The sequence below is a fragment of the Pseudorasbora parva genome, chromosome 11 (assembly GCF_024679245.1).
Source record: "Pseudorasbora parva isolate DD20220531a chromosome 11, ASM2467924v1, whole genome shotgun sequence".
Lineage (NCBI taxonomy): Eukaryota > Metazoa > Chordata > Actinopteri > Cypriniformes > Gobionidae > Pseudorasbora > Pseudorasbora parva.
In genome coordinates this window covers 12,518,427-12,542,702 of record NC_090182.1, presented here as the reverse complement: position 1 = coordinate 12,542,702, position 24,276 = coordinate 12,518,427, and the positions used below count along the sequence as shown (strand labels likewise).

At 37.5% G+C, this 24,276-nt stretch overlaps 1 long non-coding RNA gene across 3 annotated transcripts in view; it reads left to right on the top strand.

Annotated features, from left to right (window-relative positions):
- LOC137092714 (uncharacterized) overlaps positions 1 to 6,681 on the top strand; it is a 67,633-nt gene extending 60,952 nt beyond the window's left edge. Inside the window, exons 6-7 of one of the 3 annotated variants that reach the window (XR_010908330.1) lie at positions 4,845 to 5,057; positions 6,434 to 6,681. This is a non-coding gene — a long non-coding RNA (uncharacterized lncRNA). Of the gene's footprint in view, positions 1 to 4,844; positions 5,058 to 5,179; positions 5,685 to 6,433 lie in introns of those variants that run through there. The other 2 variants (XR_010908331.1, XR_010908329.1) reach the window with 2 other exon arrangements.
- The last annotated feature ends 17,595 nt before the right edge of the window (positions 6,682 to 24,276 follow it).

Sequence of the window (24,276 nt, the reverse complement as noted above, 5' to 3'; positions counted from 1 at the left end):
CCATAGACGCTGCCTTCAAATGCTCTCATTCATGTTTGTTTGAGCATTCTCTGATGTCAACATTTTCTATTTACAGCATGGTTACAAGCATTGAGCATTGAAGCCAACTAGAATCATTTCTGTTGAGCATGTGAACACATATAGAAATATATTTCTGTGATTGGTATATATGAAGCTTTGACGTGTGTATGATCAACGCTTCGAAAACATGCTTAGATGACTTGACGCTCTTCAGCGAGTGCTTCCACAGATACATACGGGAGCGTTTGAAATCAGATGTCTATCCGCGGATATATTAGGGATCTGCTGATAGACACCTGCTTTCAAACGCTCCCATGTGCAATTGTGGAAGCACTCTGAAGAGCATCCACATTGTCTGTTTACACCATATTTTTGAAGTGTTGATCATATTTGTCAATGCTAATCATATATACCAATCACAGAAATATATTTTGAGTGGTATAATAAAATAAAATAAACTCCCATTATAAGAAAAGAACTATCTTAATTGTACAATCAGTCTCTTATTTACATTATTTTACACTTTCAATGTTCACTAGCAATGTTGATCAAAAACCTTGTTTATTTTCAGCAATGTTTCTGACTAACTTACTGATTAGCACATCTGATAGGTCATTGTGTTCACGCGCTCAACAGAAACTATTCTGATATGTTGAGCGCATGAACACAACTCAAAATGCTAGAGGGAAATGCTGGGATCCTCTAGGGGTGACCCCTAATAGTCGAAGATTTGATGCATCGATATGCGGGACCGGATTCGACCACCAATCTCACGGTCGAATCTTCGCCGGTGTTATGAAACGAGGATCATACCATTTTGGCAATATGAGGGTGCTCAATATTAATGGGGTGCGTCTCGATCAGCTCCCTAGTTCAGTAGTCAGGGCACTGATCAGGGAGTCAGCCCATTGACTTACGTCCTGATCAGTACCCTGACTACTGAACTAGGGAGCTGATTGAGACGCAGGCAGTGTTAAAAAGATGTGGCGCAGCGCTGAGCGATCCCTTTAAGGGCGCTGAGCTTCGCACCAGACGCGCCGCACCTTAAAAATTCGAACACACACCGGCGGCGGCATCCGCCGCCTGTCCGCAGCGATTAAATTTATATTAGCCTATATTTCCCTCAAATCGTGAATGTACTGATTTCACCCTGTGCTACAAGATACACTCATCGTGCAGCTCTTCTGTCAGAGGTCGATTCAAAATTGAGCATGCGTGTATTATATGCACGTCTGGTGTGAGAGACGGCGCTGAGCTTCAGTCCGGTGTGCGACCCCCTTTAGGCACAATCGGCTTAAGAACGTGCATGTAAACGCACTCAGTGCTCATTTCCTCTCTGGGCAGGTTTTTTTTTAGGTTCATTTATCAAAATGTTCTTTTATATATTTGTATGATGTTCTGTATTTCGATCCCGGCTTTAACATGTTATGAGAAAACGGTTTATGAATGTTTATCCACCACATTACCTTTTATTTAAACCTAAATAAGAAAGCCATTGTCTGTTCGTCTGTCAGTTGGCAGGCAGTTTTGGTCGCTTTATTAAAAGTTGTTGCTGTGTGCAATGTGTAAAGGAAAATAAAAATAGTTTTACCCTCGTGCTGACTAGTGTCGTGCCCCTCCCAACCCATTCACACACACAGAGATGATTCGACTATCGGTCGACCATAGAGAGATTCGACAATTCTGATTCGAATGTCTAAATCCTTAGTCTAGGACAGCCCTAGTATCCTCACATTTTTACAATTTCAATACCGAAATTTTACCAAAATACCAATTACAGTACAGTACTTTTGACAAAAATACATCATTCAGATCATCTCGATGCTGGGCCTTGTGACAGTGGTGACAAACGGGACTACCGTAATAGAACATCCTGGACTGCAGGGATGTGTAGAAATACTGAATTCTGTTTAATTGTGGCTGCATTTAATGATCGGATGTTGCTTTTTAAAATCAATAATTTGTGCTTTCTAACCGAATCAATGACTACGTTTTTACATGCATACAAATAAGGACTTAATCGCAGTAAAATGCTTACTTGGTACGAGCAAACCTCTTTTGTCCCATTTACATTCAATTTTCATTATTCTGATTATTCACTAAGAATTGTGGCTATTTTTACCGCCATTATTTACATTCCCCAAAGCACAGGCAAATGATGAACTCACATACAGTAAATGTGTTACTAGCCACATTTCAAACTTGCATTAAATGCAAACATATTTTTGGGTGGTACCTAAAAATGTTTTAATTTTGGTGTTTTGACCATCAGTATACATTCATATTGCGCAAAGCAAAAATGTGATGCCTTCTTTACTGGTACAGTATGTTTATGAATCTGTGCCTGACAGCATCCTCCATGGCCGTCACAATCACATGCGCACTTTGTTCAGAGTGGAATAGATGCGATTAGTGCCTGCGTTTTGCGATTAAAATCGGCATACGCTACCTATTTTGCTATGTTTTATGTTTGATGATGCACACTTTAATTTCAAAGTTGCCTAAATCGCATTATAATCATATTATGAGGGTGCATGCACACATAATCAACATCAGAATCTAAATGAATTGAAACTAATTTAAAAAAAATAACACAGAAAAAAAAACAGATTACATTTTCTGTCACAGCCCTAATAAATACACCTGTTTGGACACACATAATTGTGCATATAAAATCTATCTTGTCTCTAAACAAAACTGAAACATTCCTTATCGAATCAATACCAGAATCGAATCAAACTGAATATGAATCTTAAAAAGACTTGGTGAATCAGAATCAATTAAAATCACATTTAGCTACCAAGCCCTACTAAATACGCTAATAGTTTAGACACATTTGACAATGTACAGTCCCTGACAAAAGTCTTGTCGCTTATCTATTTTCTAGAAATACCTGATATTAACCTGACTTTTAATTAATTCATTGGTGTTATAAATAGCTCATATGAAAAGCTAAAACCCTCCCAAATGATGTTTAATGCACTGAAATAAATAATTTTCACAGAAAAAATATTTATCATTTAATCAAGACAGAAAGGTCAAATTTTGGCAAGACAAAAGTTTTGTCGCCTATACAGAAATGGAACAAATTTACAGCAAATACAAAAATATGTCAGCAAATTAAGTTGTGGTGCTGTGAGATCCAAATTTAATATCTTGTATGACTTCCATGAGCTTGAAGGACTGCATCCATGCAGTTTGGCAAGGATTCATACAATTTATTGATGAAGTCATCAGGAATAGCTAAGAAAGCAGTCTTGCATGTCTCCCAGAGTTCATTAATATTCTTTGGTTTCGTCTTCCATGCGTCCTCTTTCATCCTACCCCACATATGCTCAATGATGTTAATGTCTGGTGACTGGGCTGGCCATCCTGGAGCATCTTGATCTTCTTCGCCTTTAGGAACTTTGATGTGGAGATGGAAGCATGCGATTGGAGCACCGTCCTGCTGCAGAATTTGGCCTCTTTTATGGTTGGGAATAAGAGGTAGCTAAGATTTCTTGGTATTTTAGACTATTGATGTTGCCTTCCACCCTGCAGATCTCTCGCACACCCCCATACTGGCTGTAACCCCAGACTTTCCGTCACCAAACTTCACTGTTTTCTGGGTGAATCTCGGATCCATTCTGGCTCCAGTAGGTCTCCTGCAATATTTGCGGCGACTGTGGTGTAATTCAACAGAAGATTCATCTGAAAAATCCACCTTCTGCCACTTTTCCAGCGTCCATCCTTTTAGCAGGCTGTGGGCCTTGGCAAATGCCACACGGTTTTTGAATTGTCTTTTGTTTAGTGCTGGTTTCTTGGCACTGATTCGACCATGGAGGCCATTTCGAGACAGAATCCGACAAACTGTTCTGGTTGACACAGGGACTTCAGATGACCAGGTCTCGTGGAGCTCTGCTGCAGTGGAAAATGGGCTGGCCTTGGATTTTCGAGTCAACAAACGGTCCTCTCGAGCAGTTGTCTTGCGGGGTCTGCCTGACCTGGGCTTGTCAAAAACGTCTCCAGTCCCTTCAAATCTTTTTTTTATCCTCTGTACTTGACGCTGAGACACATTGAAGGTGTCTGCCACATCAGCAGTGGATCTGGTCTTCAGCCTCTTGATAATCAAAACTTTAGTCTCTGGGTGAATCTTAGGCATGTTTGCAGAGGTCTAGTTGCAGTTGATGTGAAGGTCTAGCGTACTGGGGTCTAGCGTACTTTTTATACACACTTGAGACCTAATTGATCCGTTATTAGTCACAGGTGAAGCTCATATGACAAGGTGACAACACTTATTTCTTTGCAAAAATTGACTCAATGGGCTTTAAAGTTTAGTTTTTCACTGAAACATTATCACAAAAGCGGGTGGGATTAAAATGAGCCATTTCTTGTAAAAAAAATCTTGATTAGAAATATATTTCAGCGGCACTTTAGGTCAATTTGTACACAAGCGACAAGACTTTTGTCAGGGACTGTATGTTGCGTATTAGCCTTTTGATCTAAAGGTTAAAATTATTGAAATTAGTTTTGAAGATAATGAATAAGTGTGCCTACTTAAATTTTGCAGTCGAGATTCAATATTTTATTGCGTGATTTTTATAATGAACTTGAAAAAAACATTCTTACAGTTATCAGCATTTTACTATATGAATTCACTCATTTTGACTCACTTGCCATGTTATATAAAGAGCTCTTTAATCTCTGCGTGTGGCGTTTTGAATTAAATTTTTCACATATGCTTTCCCTTAACTTTACTGTCATAAGAATATGTAGCCCTGACAACTGATATACAACAGATACATGTCCCGAATGTCATCACAGAGTAACATGTGTGACTGCAGGACCCAGTACAGGATATCAGACCACTCATCAGACAGCAAAGGCATCATAGCAGGGTGACAGACTGATCTGGAGGTTAGAACCAGATGAAAGTGATGGACACTATGGAGAAGAGACTCTTCACAGCATTATACCTTCAGCATGGCAGCTCTGATCAAAGCCTGGAGCAGTACAGAAAGTACTCAGCAAAGGGAGAGGGAAAGACAGCAAGCGAGGTAGTATAAAATACCTTTCCAAGCAGACCAGTGTCTTTGTTACGATGCCATTTTCCCTTTCACTGCAGACTTGGCACAAGCACACATACAGAGCTTTTGTATTTTTCTACTTCTTTCTCCAGGATGTGAATGAGCACTGCTGGCTGTGGGTCCAGTGACATTTGGGGCCAACTGAATTCTGGTCACCGCGTTCACTGTTAATATGCTGTATTTTGACATTCATCCAGAATATTTCAGTCAAAGGTCTGCAGTGTGTTATATAGTTCCTGGCCAGCAGTTCTGTGGCACAGATTGGACCAAAGTCTGTGATTAAGTGTTCTTAAACTCAGATTCTGCCCTGGAGTATCAGAACTCGTTTGTATCCAAGTCGATCCATTATTAATGCATGTTAAATTATGCAAATCTGCCCGCTAATAGAATTTCTCACATTCTAGAACATTCTTCGGGAAATGTGTCCAACTGCGTCTGTAATTTCCACCAGGTCTGAATTTCAATCATCTTGACTGATGAAGGTTTTATTTTTAGAGATCAGGGCACGATCATTGGTATGTGGTAGCAGAGTCAATTTTAGAACCTCATCAAATCTCTGTCTATTGAAATCAAACAGAAAAATGTCCATTGTTCCATTAAAAAATGACTAATTAACATGTTCTTGTTGCTTATTGGTGTTTTATAATCTACAGAAGTAGTAGCTACAAAACTCTTGTTGCTTGTTCAGTTTACCTAATTAAATTAAAAACCCACACATGACATGGTATATCATGGCCACGAATGAACAATTCATTGCCTTATATTTTGTCATGATTATGGTTTTGTGTTTCCCAGTCTTGGACTTTTACGTTGAAGTGTTTTTCTGAGTTCATTTCCTGTGTTTATGCTTTGTGCCTTGTTTGTTCCCTCTTTGTGCTTTCGTCGCTATACACGCCATTCACAAATCTTCTCCCGTGGCCTCATGGGATAGTAAAGCCTCCATTGAATGCACAATTCAGAATTTTGCCAGAAGTATTAGCTCATCTTTTCACCTACTGTTTTAGGAATAATGAATTCGCTACATGCTAAAGAAATTTATTTGAGTTCAATTTGTTACTCATTCAGTTAGATTTCCACTACACAAGATGTTTGAGTCCATAATATAATTCAAATGAAAGAAAACTCGCTTCTCACTACAAGTGCAGCATTATTATGGTTGCATAATGCATTAATTTTAATTTCTTTTGTATATATTCATATTTTGTATCATGTATCTATTCAAAACAATACAATTTTTGTGCAGTCTACATATTTTTTTGCTTAATTAGTCTATTTGATTTTTATTTGCATTTTCCCTGTTACAAAATGTCACATCTAATGTCAGTATCCCCTTCTTCGCTCTTTAGTGGTCAGTATCTATCAAAAGTGGTCCAAGGAAGGAACAGCGGGGAAACGGCATCAGGGTCATGGGCGGCCAAGGCTCATTGATGCACGTGGGGAGCGAAGGCTGACCTGTGTGGTCCGATCAAACAGACACGCTACTGTAGCTCAAATTGCTCAAGAAATTAATACTGGTTCTGATAGAAAGGTGTCAGAATACACAGTGCATCGCAGTTTGTTGCGTATGGGGCTGCAAAGCCACAGACCAGTCAGGATCCCCATGCTCAGTGGCGCCACCAGGGGGTGGCCAGGGGTGGCCACGGCCACCCCTGGCCAACCCCTGGCCACCCCACTGGCCACCCCGCTGGCCATGGCGTAGGTTTGGGGGGGACGCTAGGTACTAGTCCCAATCAATATTTAGAATAAGCAAAATGACGCGTCCCGTATCAAACCAATACGGACGCGATGCACAAGATTGCGTTTTAGCGGCGCTTTGCTGCCATAGCGACGGAGTCTCGAGAACATGCGCTGGAAACTTGCGCGTTTTTTTTAAAACATGTCGAGCTCGCGTCCACAGTTTGAACGCAAGAGGATTTCCAGATATAGGGCTCAATAGAAAAAAAAGGTATCATGAGTGGGTCTGTCCAGTAACTTAAGATGAACCCAAGACAAACTGCACCCTTTGCAGAGAAGCATTTCAGTGTCTCAGACTGTCTGACTGAAAGCATGCGATGACAGACACATCCGTGAACTAAAGGTAGGCCTATTGTTTTTTTAATGGATAATATAATATTTCATACATTATCAGAGCTTGGCAGACTTATTTTTCTAGATATTAGAACGGTTAAATAATAGATTATAGCATATTAATGTTATCAATTTATCATTTAGCAGTTTGATATTTAAAAAATATTTAGATTAAAATGGGACAAATAATTACATAATAATATAGTCATAATAGTAAATTAATAAAGAGGATTAAACATTTTTGAATTTCAGAATTGTCAGTAAAGTGCTTACTGGTTCAGAATGACTGCTTAAAGAGACAGTGCACCCAAAAATGAAAAATCTGTCATAATTTCCTCACCCTCAAGTTGTTCCAAACCTGTATGCATTTCTTTATGTAGAATACATATGAAGACACATTCCTACCATGGAAGTCAATGTTGCCCCCAAAGCAAACATTTGGTTACAAACGCTCTTCAAAATATATTCTTTTATGTTCAACAGAACGAAGAAACTCATACAGGTTTGGAACATCATGAGGGAGAGTAAATGATGACAGAAATTTCATTTTTGGGTGAACTATCCCTTTAAAGTACACCAATACAGGCTACTAAAGAGATCTTTAGAAATAAATAAAATAATCAAAAGTAAAATACTTTAAAATGTGTTCTGTTGCAAGTTTACATACTTGATTCCATGTTTATTGTTGAGCTGCTGTCATTGTTTCATTGTCACTCTTATCACTCTTTAACTCTTTAACTAAGTTCATAAATTATTTTCAAAAGCGGATTCAAAACTGATTTGGAAAAAAAAACATACACACAAAATAACTTATTTTTCAATATAAAAAGTAATTGTGGACTGGATATTTTTTGACCTTTTATCACAGTCTTGGACATGTCAAAGATTAGTAACAACACTGGCTCTGATGCATTGTTAGTTTGTGTGCAGCATCAGATTTAAAAAAAATTAATCCCTCATTTATATGCAGTTATTATAATTTATACAAATTCCAGAAACTAAGCTTCTTCTTTTTTTCTTCAGCACAGGCCTATCTAAAGGGTTAATGGTGCCACCTGGTTATCAACTGTAAAAATTACACATTTTACCTCTTCCCAACTGGGAAAACCACCAACAATCAAGAATGCATGATTATATGGTGTCATGGCTTTCCAATAATTTTTTTGTGGCTATAATGGAAGTCAATGGGGCAAAAACAGCCACGAACTGTAAATGAGGGAGAAAAAAATCTGATGCTGCACAAAAACTAACAATGCATCAAAGCTAAAGTTGTTACAAATCTTTGACATGCCCAAGACTTTTATATATGTATTTTATATTTAAAATAAGTCATTTTGTGTGTAAAGAAGTTAACGTTAGAAGACGAAGACTACTGGTAAGTAAATAAGTCAAAAAATATTTTTTAGTAAAAGACGACGCAGAATTATGTGTCGTGACGTGCAACAGGCCGGTTTACTACACCAGTAGAATACAATTCTGAAATTATGGTTTCTAGTTTTGGTGTGCCACCCCAAGATTTTAAGTGGCCCCATCTGGCCACCCCTATGAAAAATTTCTGGAGGCGCCACTGCCCATGCTGACCCCTGTCCACTGCCAAAAGTGCCAACAGTGGGCCCATGAGCATCAGAACTGGACCACAAAGAAATGGAAGAAGGTGGCCTGGTCTGATGAATCAAGTTTTCTTTTACATCACCTGGATGGCCGGGTGCATGTCCGTCACTTACCTGGGGAACACATGGCACCAGGATCCACTATGGGAAAAAGGCAAGCCAGTGGAGGCAGTGTGATGCTGTGGGCAATGTTCTGTTAAACCTTGAGTCCTGCCATCCATTGGATGTCACTTTGACACGTACCAGCTACCTAAGCATTGTTGCAAACCATGTACAACCTTTTCTGAAACTCGCATTCCCTGGTGTCTGTGACCTCTTTCAGCAGGATAATCTGCCCTGCCGCAAAGCAAGAATGGTGTCAGGAGCACAACCAGGTGGTGAGGTGGTGACCTGGCCTCCAAATTCCCCGGATCTCAATTATCTAAAAAAATAATAATAAAAATAAATAAATAAATAAATTATATATATATATTGGTCGGATGAAATATGCTAATTTTTTGAGACAGGAATTTTGGGTTTTCATGAGCTGTATGCCAAAATCATCATTAAAACAATAAAAGACCTGAAATATTTCAGTTGGTGTGCAATGAATCTAAAATATATGAAAGTTAAATTTGCATCATTACATTATGGAAAATAATGAACTTTATCACAATATGCTAATTTTTTGAGAAGGACCTGTATATATATATATATATATATATATATATATATATATATATATATATATATATATATATATATATATATATATATATATATATAAATTCTTTTAAATTTATTTCATTATGTTTCTTTTCAAAAAACTTTCTTTTCTTTTTTTTAAAGTTTGCAATATACATTGTTTGTTTCGCTTAAGTCTGTTTGATTTTATTTGTATTTTCCCTGTTACAAAATGTCACGTCTAATGTCATATATCCTTAACAAGGGAATTTAGTCTCTCTGGCATCCTATTTTCCAGCACCACACTGCAAATTATGCCTAGGAAGCAAAACTACATTTGAAAGATGACTTTGACCTTTGCTGACTTTTACCATTCATTTAGACCCTTGTTTTGTCTTCAGGGAAATGGTATGCACTGAGTCTGCGTTTATACAAGAGCTGCCGATCAAACGGGTCTGAACGGATAGAGCCGCTGCATGCCTGCGGAACTACCTACAGCATTCCATCTGCCATATGTATCCTAAAAACACACACAGAGACAATAGTATGATCAATACATTCAATTGTTATTCAAACACACTACATGTGTTCTATTCTTTAGGCTCTTTGGATCAATGGAATAAGTACACAACAAACCTAGATAAGATTTTTGTCTTTTTTGCTGTAATAAGTGCACAAAAGAATTGACACAAAAATCAGAAATGGGTTTCAAGGACATCACGGCATCCACTGTTGTTAGTGAATGCTGTTTCATCCTCGAGTAGTTTGAAAAGGAGCGCATGCAACATGAAAGAGCTTTCAGAAGCTCAGCTAATGCACAGCACTGGAACACTGAACACAAACAGAATGAGCCACAGATTTACAGACCTGCTGTGAAATGCAGCATCTTCCAAAGAATCAACCAACAATTCAGCATCAGATCTCTTCATGGTTTTAGGTTAGCATTCACTGTTGGGGTAAACTACGGCTGCCTAATTTTAGCAACAGTTCCATTAACTAACAATGAGCAATAGCGTTTTTAACATTAGTTTTAAAAAAAGTACATTTTGTTTATTGTTAACTCAGGTTTATTAAATATTATTATCAACTTTTGATTTTAATTGTTTAAACAGTCAATAAGTGGATAAAATCGCTACCTACTGCTTGCAGGAATACAGTTGTAATTGCCCCTTTCTTCAGTTTAAGACGCTGAGCGAAGCTTGCTTGAAAAGGGCCGAACAAACGAACGATCTTGAATTAAATTGTTGTGGTATCTGATTAAACATCAACCATGACTGTTGACATTTTTTATCTGTGGGGAGGGTATGAAAAGTCCTCATGTCCACTACACAGCCTGAAACATGACATCTGTGTCCATGAGAGCTGCCGTTTTCGCTATCCTCAAGTGTCTTTGTTTACCTGCAGTCCCGATGATTCGGCTCCGTCAGTTTCGCCTGACAATGCACATGTTTGGACAGATGCAAATGTTGAGGGCGTGCATATAAATGATTCCCAACGCTTGCGTCATGGTTGGCCTTATGTTGAGAATCATTTATTTTTCCGTGGTGTTTTTCATGCACAAGATTTACTACATATGAAGGAGGAGGCAATGGTGTTTGAGACTCACAGTATGTGATGTCCATGTACTGAACTCTTATTATTTCACTGTGGCAAGGTTAAATCAATTTTTCATTCTAGGGCACCTTTAAGATTTTGGCTTTATTAGTACTTATAAAGCATATTTTAGTGCTTAATAAGTACTAATTAAGCCAAAATCTTAATATTTATGCTATTAAGCAGCTAGTTCATAGTGAGAATTGGACTAAAGTGTTACCAGTTTCTAGTACTATAGACATATCGAGCAATTATATATTACCAGTGTATTACCAGCTTTTTGAATTATTATTATTATTATTATTATTATTATTATTATTATTATTATATCACTAGATTGGCATGTATTGTACATTCACATGAGAAGCAACACATCTGTTTTGAATTTCAAATCAAATCTAAATTTTATTTTGTTCCATTCACAGAATTTCTTTTTTTTTTACTTCAAAGCTTGGGCCTGTAAGCTAACACCCAAAAAATCCTAGCAGCAACAATATTATATCATTTATTTTTATGTTATTATTTTTTATGTGTTCTTGTTTAGCCCTGTTGGAAATATAATTGTAATTTATTTTGCCAGATGTATGCCTATTAACAACGGGCCGGGGGCTACAGCTGGAAATTAGCCGTTTTTAAAAAGGGACTGTCCACGTTATAATAAACCAATAAACTAAACTAAACTAATTATAATTAATAAAATTAAATTTAAAAATAATTTTGTCTTCATTTTTCTTAAGTTGCACTAATTCCTAGAGTAGGACAAACTCTAGACTAGTCCATCTTAGAGTCTTTAGCATCATCTTGTTTTCCAAAGCAGACACGCTGTCCTGAAACAGATAAACGCAGGAGTCAAAGCAATGAAAACTCAGTCTGCTCTCATAAAGACAGGCGCCTTGAAATTGCTATTGATCGTTTCCTGTGAGGCAGTATGAACACTGGAATTTAACCCACTAAATGTATGATGTGCTGCAGTCGCTGTTCGAGAAATAAACATTTCTGTTAATATTCACTCCACAGGGGGACTGAAATTCAGTCCACATCTCACGGATAGATCAGAAGACGCTGTAGGCTGGCACGTTACATCCCCTGGAATGGAATGAGGCCTTTGGGGATGAAACCAGAGGGTTTTACTGAAAACTAATTCTGTTTCTAATACTTCCAAAAGTAGTGGTTATAATCAGCATCTTCCCGCAAAAGATCTCCGAACATAGAAGTTCACTTCAAAGAACAACGCATGAATTAAATACACATCAAGATCAAAGCAAAGAGGAGGCAGAAGTCAGTAGGTAAAAACCTGTCTGGTCCAGGGCAGCAATCCTTCTTTTTTTTTTATTGCTCTCAGTGCGAGAGATCATCTGAGATAGATTGGATGGCCTTTAATATCAGCAGCAATGAGTCTCGAAATTCCCTCCAGTCGCTTTAATTCTGTTTGTCAGCTTTTGGTAGCCTTGTGGGAAATAGGCCCACTTCTCAAGCAAAAGCAAAATCAAAGGTTAGTTCTGGTGATAGACTGAAACTGAAGGACTCAAAACATTTCAGGTAATGTGGTGTATGTTTCGGGAAGACAGATGAAAAACACTGAAAAGGTCTCAAATGGAAAAGAAATGGAAAACGAGACAGAGATCATATTATAGAGAAGGTCTCACATCTTTATAAACACAAACCACAAACACTTTAATTTAAGGTGACCTTACGTGTTACTACATGTATGCATAATTACAAATAGCCCTGAACCTAACCCAAACCATAAACTCTTAGTACAGTACATGTAGTTCATTAATATTACTCAGTACTTATTTGAGTGAGTACAATGAAACTGTCACCTTAAAATAAAGTGTAACCACACAAAGATAGTATTTGTTTTATTTGCTGTGCTGGGGGGGATTTCTTAGAAAACCTGCTCCAAACCCCAAATGAGGGTTTATAACCAAAAACTTTATGAAGACGGTACACTCCAATGGGAGAAAGTGCAAAGCCCAATATGGTGAACAAGCCCCTTTTATAAATTAAAGAGCCAATCATTGATCAGTAAAGCATTGCATCTGTCATTAGAGGCTCCGGTTGCTATAGAAACAGAAACAGTGTAGGATTGCTTTGTCCAGGCAAAAAAAAAAAAAAAAAAAAAATTTAATCATTCAAATGTTTAGATTCAAATGTTTAGAAACAAAATGTATGAGCCAGTTGTTGTCAGATTTCATTGTTGATTTCAAATATGAAATTTAATCGTAAGTTTGGCGAACAGTTATGGAGAATTTGATGTGTCCCCTTTCAAAGAGATAGGAACTGCACTTGCATGCCAGAGAGGCGTTTCCAAGATGGCCGCCGAGTGAAATGACTTGTCTTGAAGGTACTTTGTTTTCACTCTCTATTCGGACTTTTTTCTGCACTGCAAGTCAGAATTGTGAGATATATCACGGATACCTTTTCTATTTTGTTTTCCGTGGTGGAAGCAAGCTTCAGTAAAACAGATTTGTTTAGTTTTTTAAATTAAATGATGAAAGCACATAACAAAATTCAGTCTGTTCCTTTATCCGACTCTCCGCACATGCACATCATGACGTCCTTTTCTGCCGGTCGTGAGTTCATTGTCAATGGCTCTGAAAAGTGCAGTCTCTTACACTGAAGCCATTACCATCACCTAATTCAATTACTGAGCTTCTGTCAAACTGATTTAACCCAGTCACGTGTAATCCATCCCATGCTATACATCACATGCCATGAAGTTTATAGCAGCTTGCTTTACCCTTTATCACAAAGTGAAGTTGAGATCCTAAGTATGGAGCATTGCCCTCTCAGGCGGAGATGTTCTTTATGTCCCATACACCCTGAACTAATCTGTTTGCGTGGAGGACTGTTATTTTCTTTGTCAGGTGGAATCTATTCTGAGGAGTCGGGATGAATTTGTGCGACATGGCGAAGAGAGCTACGGAAACTGAGCTCTCGTCTATGAAGGTTCAAAAGAGCAGCAACAAATTATCTCCGCACTGTGGTTTCATGAACATGCCAATTAAAGTGTTGCTTGGTTTAGTTGAGCCGGTGGTTTGTAAAGCACAACCAAACTTAAAATACTTAATAAATGAACGCGAAAGACCATTATTGGTCTTTGGTAGCACTTCAAAGGTTAGGAACAAAAAATGGCATCTGAAAGAGAAACTGGTGTTGACACAATTTTAAACTAATGAATATTTCTCAGAGCTGGTTTATTTTTGAATGTCAATTACTGTACAGAAAAGCCTTAAAATCTGGCTACAAAACTATTTTAACAGTGGTTGCCCAAGAAAAAAAAAAAAAAAAAAAAAAAAAAAAGATTTAATGCATTTTACACATGGGGTAAAAGGCACACTAGCTAAAATATGATTTTTTTTTATAATAATGTCTAAGTTCAAAACAATGACTTTAGCCAAGTTTGAACTATATTCTGTTTATTTTGCTAAATATATATTATTTTCCTAATAATAATTTCATAACAATTTCAGAACAACAACTGGAAAAGTCAGATAACTATTTATAATCATGTTAAATGTGGTTTTTGCCCCGACTGGGATGCCTTTTAACCCAAAGGCCATAATTATTATTCTGTTATTGAAAAACTGTCGATTTAATTACCTTGAACAAAACTGAAAATCATTAATCAAAGTATATTCAATAATTTTAGCAATTATTATTTATTATATATATATATATATATATATATATATATATATATATATATATATATATATATATATATATATATATAGTATTGTATAAATAATAATATATACAATTTTTTATTTATTTTTTAACATCAAATATTCGATCAAATTAGTGCAGAATCAACTTTGCGCTGCTGCCCAGGCTTAAAGGATTAGTTCACCCAAAAATGAAAGATGTCATTAATGACTCACCCTAATGTCGTTCCACACCCGTAAGACCTCCGTTCATCTTCAGAACACAGTTTAAGATATTTTATATAGTCCCAGAGCATATGCAGTCTGTGCACACTTTACTGTCCATGTCCAGAAACGGAATAAAAACATCATCAAAGTAGTCCATATGTGACACAGTTAGTTAATTAGAATCTCGTGAAGCATCGAAAATACATTTTGGTCCTAAAATATCAAAAACTACAGCTTTATTCAGGATTGTCTTCTCTCAAATAAAGATTCAAACGGTCATGAATCAGTGATCAATGATTCGGATCGCCAATGTCACGTGATTTCAACAGTTTGGCAGTTTGACATGCAATCCAAACTGCTTAAATCACATGACATGGGCGATCCGAATCATTGATCGATTCACTGATTCATGACCGTTTGAATCTTTATTTGAGAGAAGACAATGCTGAATAAAGTCGTAGTTTTTGTTGTTTTTGGACCAAAATGTATTTTTGATGCTTCAAGAGATTCTAATTAACTAACTAATGTCACATATGGACTACTTTGATGATGTTTTTATTCCCTTTCTGGACATGGACAGTAAAGTGTGCATAGACTGCATATGCTCTGGGACTAAAATATAAAATATCTTAAACTGTGTTCTGAAGATGAACGGAGGTGTTACGGGTGTGGACTAACATTAGGGTGAGTCATTAATGACATCTTTCATTTTTGGGGGAACTAACCCTTTATGTCAAGAACTAGATACATTTTTGGAAAGTGCTGAGGCTTTTTTGCCATAAAGTGGTTAAGAGGAACATAAAATCAAAGAAGCCGTTTGCTAGCCTGACAAGCCAGACCCACATCAAGATGTTTGGTCTGGAAACTCACCATTGACAGGGCTCAATCAGAGGAGCAGGATAAACGGTTGTCTTTCAAACTCCCTCTGCACTACGTGCACGCAATTGGATAGCGCTACAACCAGTGATGGGAATAACAGCGTTACGGCGTAATTATTTTCAGTAACGAGTAATCAAATAAATTACTGTTTCCCCCGTTACAACGCCGTTACCGTTACTGAGAAAAAAATGCGGCGTTACTATAATTGAGCTCACTGAAGCAGTTTTCATCCGAACAGGCGCGCGCTCTGTCAGCGGACCTGCAGCTGTGTGTGTGTTTGTGTGTGTGTGTGTGACACACACTGGCGTGCATGCGACCAGCAATCAGGAGTCAGAGTGATGGCATGTTCAATGACTTCAAAGGTAGCTTTTGCAAACTGGAAGTATAAGCACTAGCCTACATTTCCCCGCGTTGAGGTGAAAGGTAAGAATGTTTATGTAACGTGCAACTTATGCCCAGAAGAGTCTCTTCTCGTCGGTGAAGGCAAAAGATAACGTGAGCTCCTACCAAATGATTAGACAGACCCACGACATTAAAGACACCAAAACTAGGTTTTTCTCGCGAGAAAGTGGATAAGCCCGCCATACAAACAAGACTTGAGAGCACTTCACTTCTTGTTAAACTATTTACTTTTGTGAGGAAGAAAATATTTCAAGCAGGCTACAGTATGTCTACCAGTTGTGTGACAGTTTTAGAATTTTAATGTGCACTACAAAGAGTCTAGGCTATGTAAATTAGGCTAATATATTTATTATTATTATTATTATTATTATTATTATTATTATTATTATTATTATTATTATTATTATTATTATTTTCTTTCTTTTTTTGTATACTTTTCTTAAGGAGCATCATTTATTTTTAGATTTATTTGATGGCCAGTTGGGGTCTGTGCAATAAATATTACAGTTCTAAAAAATCTATTTTGTTTTATTGTTCCACTATATTTACAATAATGTATTGAATTTGATAGGTGTCCCACATTGTCCCACAGCAACATTAAAATAGTGTAGATTAGTGTACAATATTGTTTAATAATAAATTATTATATTTAGTGTCCATTTCATTCATTTAACATTTAATATTGGGGGCATCCAAGTTATTTTACATATTTTAAAATTAAAAAAATAAAAGTTATAAACACTTGTCTGTTCTACTCATTTCAACTGACTTGTGAAAACTGGTTAAAAAAATTATATGACTTAAAGCAATTTTTTTTTTTTTTTACAGTAACGCAAATAGTTACTTTCCCTGGTAACGAGTTACTTTTATTATAGAGTAATTCAGTTACTAACTCAGTTACTTTTTGGAACAAGTAGTGAGTAACTATAACTAATTACTTTTTTAAAGTAACGTTCCCAACACTGGCTACAACCAACAAGAGCTAGTTAAAAGATTAAACTTTCGCCGCATCCGGTCGACAAAACTCCGAACACATCTTCCCTTTTTAAGAATGACTTCAGTGCCGTTCTTTGTTCTTTTCTCAGAGAAAAGCTCAACTCCAAGTCTTCCAGAGTCACGGTCAAAGCTTATTCGAAAGACTGCCGTTCGCCAGTTTCTGTGTTTACTAGAAGCACGCAAACGCAACTCGGCCGTCATTATGTTAAGCCCCGCCCACTGACTCGTGATTGGCCCGACTAGAGTTTGGCGTTTACAGCTCAGAACTGTATTGAGAGTTGCTAGACGACACCCGCAGGCAGATTAGATTTGCTGCCGCTAGGGTGCATCTAGATTTCTACCCAATGATCTTGTAGCCTACGCCTCTCCTTTAGCTCATATTATGATTAATTCTCTACTGTGATATTTTTATAACTACATTAAAATTTTGTATTCATTCCCCAAGTGATGCAGCCCATGATATCATATCTTTATAAGCCAGAAAATGATGACATTTTAGTGGGGGGGTTTTTTCAAGCTTTAAAATAATGGAATTTTCCACCCTTATTGACGTTACATGTTCTTTGAAACCTCCAAATAATGGATGGATTTAGTTTGATTTATGTGTAGAAGAATTCTATCTTTTTAGTGTAAGTAAACTCCAAAGTAAAGCAGAAAAGGATATTGGTCCCCACTGACTGGATCAATGGTTCTTGACTAAGCCCGTGTGGAACAACCCTGTAAGTCAGAATTGTTGTGTCTGGAACATGGAAACACAATCTACCAAATCGTAAGTGCATGTTAGTGAGAAGGCACCCGAAAGCCATAGACTGATCGATACGGCTGCTCACTGCACTGTAGCACAATGACAGCATGCCAATGTTTTGCTCATACACAAGAATCAGCAGATGTTTTGAGCGATGGATGGTTATTCAATCCTCCTTTTACTGGAATCAACAGCAGAGTGTTTTGGGACCTGCATGGATTTGATTGGATGGCCTGGTTTTGAGGCGATGCTGCACATGAACAAAGATACGGCTGCTCAGTTGAAGAGGAAATTAAATCTCAAAGTTTTGGAGGGAGATTGGTTTTCAAGTTCTTCATATACTTTTATTGAGAGCTGTATAATATCAAAGCAATTTCCTTTCCATGCCGAATAAGTTATATAACATCCAGACCGTAATTACCATAATTACTCAAAGAATTGAACAAAACCCAAGAAAAGAGGAAGATTAAATTCATATCTAAACCCAGCAAGTCTTTGTGGCTACTGTTCTGATCAGGATATCACCCTTTAAAATGTATTAATGTATACAGTTGGTCAATGATTATTCTCAAAACATAAATCAATTCAGATAGAATTTATAATAGGCCTATTATGAGACAAAAGCAAATAGTGCCCATTAGGCCCATATAATGATAGGAATTGTATCAGTAAAACAGGATATTCAAGAACAGACAGCTCATGTAATGTCCAAATTACAATATAAATAACACAAATGCAAGGTATTAAAGGGTACATAACACACACAGATTCTGCCAATCACATGTTAATACTTAGTACATATAGAGTAGTATTGTATCATTCATATCTCTGAAGATTCTTTAGTTTCATCATATTTATAAAAGATAGATACACTGTGCTGGTTCTTTACGAAAATAGCCGAGCTTTTATGGAGGTGTGCAGTTGGCGGAGCTACACACAAACACACACACACACACACACACACACACACACACACACACACACACACACACACACACACACACACTGCATTATCCCTGGATAACTTTCGATTCACTATACGTTCGTGTTGTTCACATTATATGGAAACAAACAAACACACTTGCTGCTCCGTAAAAAACGTTTCCTTATTTGAGAAGCTGAACAAGGTTATCTTTCCCTAACAACCAAAAACACACTTGGTGACTTTGGGGATATTGTTAAAGCTACACTGTGTAACTTGTTTAGTTTATTCTTAGCTAAAAACACAGTTCTTTCAAAAATAAATGTGCTCATTATTGTATATTTACTTCTTTCGAGTAATAACGTATTCTCGTAAGTTTATAATATGCCATTGAAAATACATACGGGTGAGGGGTTCGAATGCTGGTCGCCATGTTGGCCCTCCATCTTGAAAGTACATTAGCCAAAGAGGGACATACCCATAAATTCAAGCTTCGCCTTTTGCGTTTTAACACTCGATGGCACCGTGCCGAATGTGAAGAGGGGGATTGGCCATGTTAATCTTGGACTAAATCGGCCACCGTAGAAGCTAAAATCAGAATGGAGAGGAACAGAAACTATTATTCACTGGATGGTCATATACATTTACACCGCTAGATGGGGGAAAATATCACACAGTGTAGCTTTAATTTCGTGGTCTCAAAACTAAATGACAGTGTTGCCAACGGCTTCCATAAGTTCGTAAGTCCATAAGTTCCAACGAAGTTCGTTGATGGGCGTACTCTCGCACTCGCTGGTTGATGTGCGCATGTGCTTCCATACAAGGGATTAGGTCTAGAGACACATTTTTTAACCTGAACACTTTTTAGAGCGTTGCGTTTTTAGAACGCTTTCATGCACAAGATGCTGCAAAAGGCAGCGAATGTTAAAGAGGTCATGGACTGCATTGTTTTATTGGCATGAAATTCATTGTTTAATTGTTTTATAATGTGTCTCGTGGTGCACTTATAATGTTATATATTATATATTATAAACTTCTATTATAAAATAGAATGAATGTTCATTATCAACATCAAAAATTGTCATAATTTAGAAATAAAAGGCATTTTTCATACCCTGATTTTAGTCCTCTGATTTGTACCCTCTGTTTGAAATGCCCACTGTTATAATTGGCTGATATCTTTGCATATGAAATAGCTAACATGTGGACCTTGAAAACCTTTTGCATGTTTTTACTATTACAGTTCTCCAGGTTAACTAATCATGAAAGTGTTGATTAGCATTATATTTAGATTATGGCATTAAAGGTTGCAGTATTGCGCATTGTAGTCGATCACAGACATGTTGAGCAAATGATTTGAGCAATCTTGCAACTCGATATCGGCACACTAACAAAATGCTTTCATAACCTTACCTTATCATCACCTGTGAAAGGTAATGTTATTTGTAGTCCATCCTGTTTTGCTCATCTCTCCTCGTCATTTCCCTAACAGGCCAGTGGGTTGTAGAGGTTAGATCGGGCTCACAAAATCAAGCCTGACCCTACCCGAGCCTGTGCACATCGTGTCCGAGCCCAGCCCGACACATTAATTATAATTATGAGCCCGAGCTCGATTTAAACCCGACCATTTTTTAATACGTGGGCATTCTGACGAGAACGAGCCTGTAATGAGCAAAACGCAGCGATGCGGACTGGTGAGACTCATGTTAAAACTAACATTGATAAACTTAAATGAGTTGATAACATCGCTGTTTTCTCCACAGCGACTGTACAGCCAAATCAAATTTTGTTGCAATAATTTCCTGTTTAAAACTTTGAAGCTGCTTTGAAAAAATCGTCATTGTAAAAGCGCTATATAAATAAAGCTGACTTGACTCAATAATCCGCAGGCGTGCTCTCATGAACCGCTCACCTGTCTGCTCAACTGATGTTTGCTCAAATGAAGGCTACTTGCCTCACAGACACAAATATGCATATAGAAAGCTTGAAATGTCCACTTTTAAACGAAACGATTCGAAGATATTTAATTAAGCAAAGTGCAGTGTTCACTCGAGCAGCTCTTGACACAGAGCGTTTCTGTTCAGAATGCTGCGCTCCATCACTGCACGAGCTGTGAGTTTAACACGCATTTGTACACTAATCCTGACTTGTGCAACTTTGTAGCCTACACATTTGTTTCTTAGTTGTTGTATTAGTTCTTACTTTGCTAAAAATATATATAATTTCTGATTATAGCATAGCTTTCTGCCCACCCAATTAGACTAGTAAAGTAGGCTAATGATTAAAAAAAACGAACGCTTGACCAAGGGCCCGGCCCTACCCGGCCCGAGGATAGTGGCGGGAAATCTCGGCCCGATAGACTCCGCGGTTCGGGTCAGTTTCGGGCTCGGGCTCGGGCTCGGGCTCGGGCAGAGAATCTAAACTCTAGTGGGCGGTGCCAAAGTTGAAATGATGAAGTAGGCGTTGGAGACGATTTTTCACCTATAGGCACATTCCACAATAAGTTTTTATCTGGGCTTGGTTACAATAAAAGCTGGTTTGGACTAACAAGAAAGTTTTCAGTTCTGAAACTTAAAGACCCTCTGAAGTGCTTTGGAACGCGCCGCATTATTCAATGTGTTGACGTAATTTCCCCTGAAACGGCTCCAACTGTTAGCAGCTCCTCCCCTTTTTTTGAAACAGCCAATAGCATTTTGTTAATATACAGTTTGACTAGAGCGCAAGAGTGGACCTTTCTCTGTTTGGTAAAGCCAGCAGTTTCCTCTAACCGTTTATCATCATAATCTCCTCCATATCGCTTTGAAATGCAGCATTCTGTGCAGAATTCAAATGGGTCGATATGTTTGTTGTCTGTGCCGAGCCGACTCACGCATATGATCCGCGCTGCGCTCTCATGTCTGTAGTCTACATTTAGACCAGAGCCATTGGGGTGTGTGCGCTGAGGCGGTGCGTGAAACTAACGTGAAAACAGACTTTATTCGCCTCAAATGAAAGCATATTTACACTGAATCATTTCCTATCACATATATAGTGTGCTATGTGCCTTTTACCATGTAGAAATAAGTAAATATGTGTAAGCAACTGACCGATTTCAGCTGCAGTGTAAGGGGGCTTTTAGATTCTAGAGAGCACTTCGATTGGACAGAAGATATGACGAGAAAGTGAAGTCTGCGATGATGTCACCAATTTGAGATTTGTTTTAGCGGAAGTGAGAGACTGTAAATTTTGAATGCTTATATCTCCTAAATGCAATTTTTTTTTGCAATAGTTTTGGAACATACCAGCTTATTCATAACTTTAAGGCTAACACAGTCATACTAAAAAACTTACATTTTGATTTCAGTGGACCTTTAAAGGATAGTCTCACTGTAAAAAAAAAAAATTGTTGGTTTAACTTTAAAAAGTTAACCTGGTTGCCTTAATATTTTGAGTTTATTGAAATTAAAAATTTGAGTTAAAAGTATGAGAAATTGGTTTAATAAATAGAATCTCAAAATATTATTGTATCTGAAGTGAACCACATAAAATGTGATAAATCATGAAAATAGCACAATTTGGCATGCTTTACTGCGTCTTCACAAATAAAACACACACAATTACCAAATATGCTTACGAAATATTTTAATAATATTTAAATAAACGTTGACGATTCTCAAAAATGTTCAGTGCATTAACTCACATTTTTTTAATTTCAATGAACTCAAAACTTTAAGGCAACCAGGTAACTTATTTTTTAAAATATTGTTTTACAGTGCTTTAATGACCTGTTATATGTCAAAAGCTCAAGGAAAATGTGATTTCTCAGTTCATGACCCCTTTGAACAATAGTGCAACATTATGGTTCCACAAGTAAAAACTCTCTATAGCTAAATTAATTTTTAATAAAACATTTGAGTTATGAAGTTGTTAACTGATTATATATGCTTTTGTTGAAACTCTCCGTTCACATTATTTCAACTTATTTTTTTTAAAGTTAACTGTTTAACAGCTGCATTTGTGGTGAAAAGATACATTAGCCATGATGCTGTTCAGAAAATTCTACCAGAGAGTTGCGACCATAAAAAAAAATATGGATGTAGTGTCTGTGACATCCTGTGAAACCTTCTGAGTTTTTGAAGCCTGAAGTCAAGGCAACACGTCACATGCGCATCACTCCCGGATAACTGAAAATGGGCAATGAGGTGGGACGTGGGTGGAGCTGAGGTGACGTGACTAACAGACAGCAGACAAGCAGCAAATTATTTCATTATGCAGAACTTTAAGGCTTAATATAATGTAAACGAATGAGTTATAAAATTCATCCCCCTCACAGTTGTCATGAAGGACAAAATTAGCCATATAGACCAAAACCACAATTGGTACCAGGCTGTAAACATGTTTTTTTCTGCTGTAAAGTTGGCCATTTTAACATGGGGCTCAATGAGATTCTGTTCCCTTCTGGAGCCTGTCCCTAGCGGCCACCCGGCCAGTCGATGAATTAAGTCATTTCTGTATTTCAAGAGAGACTGGGAGAGGTTGCCGCTTGGTTGCGACAAGCAAATCGTGACAGGAAGCGTCCTGTCTTCATCACCGCAAATGATGTAACTAAGTTGGTCTCACTAAGCTCTCGAAATACATAAATTCTGTGTAAACAGCCTCTAACAAGACATGAAGATGAGTAAATAACAAAATTATAATTTTCGTGTGAGCTATTCCTTTAAATATTAGCCGCTAGTCTTTGATTAATCTGAAATTTGAACATCCCTGCTGAATGACTCTCAGCAGTATTGGGTTGTGTCGGCCCTTACACTCCAGTTTGGCTGCGGTACTTTGTTTAGTGCCCCATTAGGGGGAGGCGTCTGCTCCCACCGAGGCCCGAGGAAGATGGATTTAGTTATTATCGCCTTTCTGCCGGTGCAGTGTGAAAGACTCAGGGAAATCAATAGACTCTTTGGAAAAGGAAAAGGCAACACCTCTGATGTATAATAAAACCAGAAGACAACAGCTAATTTATGAACCTTCAAGATGTGTTTCTTCTGTTCTTAAGCAGCACAATTTAAAGCTTAAACACACAGTCCTTCACTATATATTTGGCCCAGTGTGTTTTGAATTCTGACTTTCTGAGTTCTGAGTTTGCTAAGTGCTTGATGTGTTTATGCTGAATATTACATTTCCTATAACAATATATTAATGGAATAAACAGTGCCTTAGGATGCTGCAAACAGTGTCTATGAAGAGGACTAACTCAATATCCATGGCAGAGGTGTAAAGGCAGCAGACATAATTGGTAGACAAATTCAATTACCTGTAATCAAATAATGGTGGTCGTTATAACCACGAGCACAGCCCTCAATGGTGGTTAAGAGGTAGAAAAATTCAAATTAAAGGCCCAATGTGTTTTTTTATTGTGCCGCTAGAGGTCGCTTATTCAAAACAAAGTCGTATTGCTTGATGA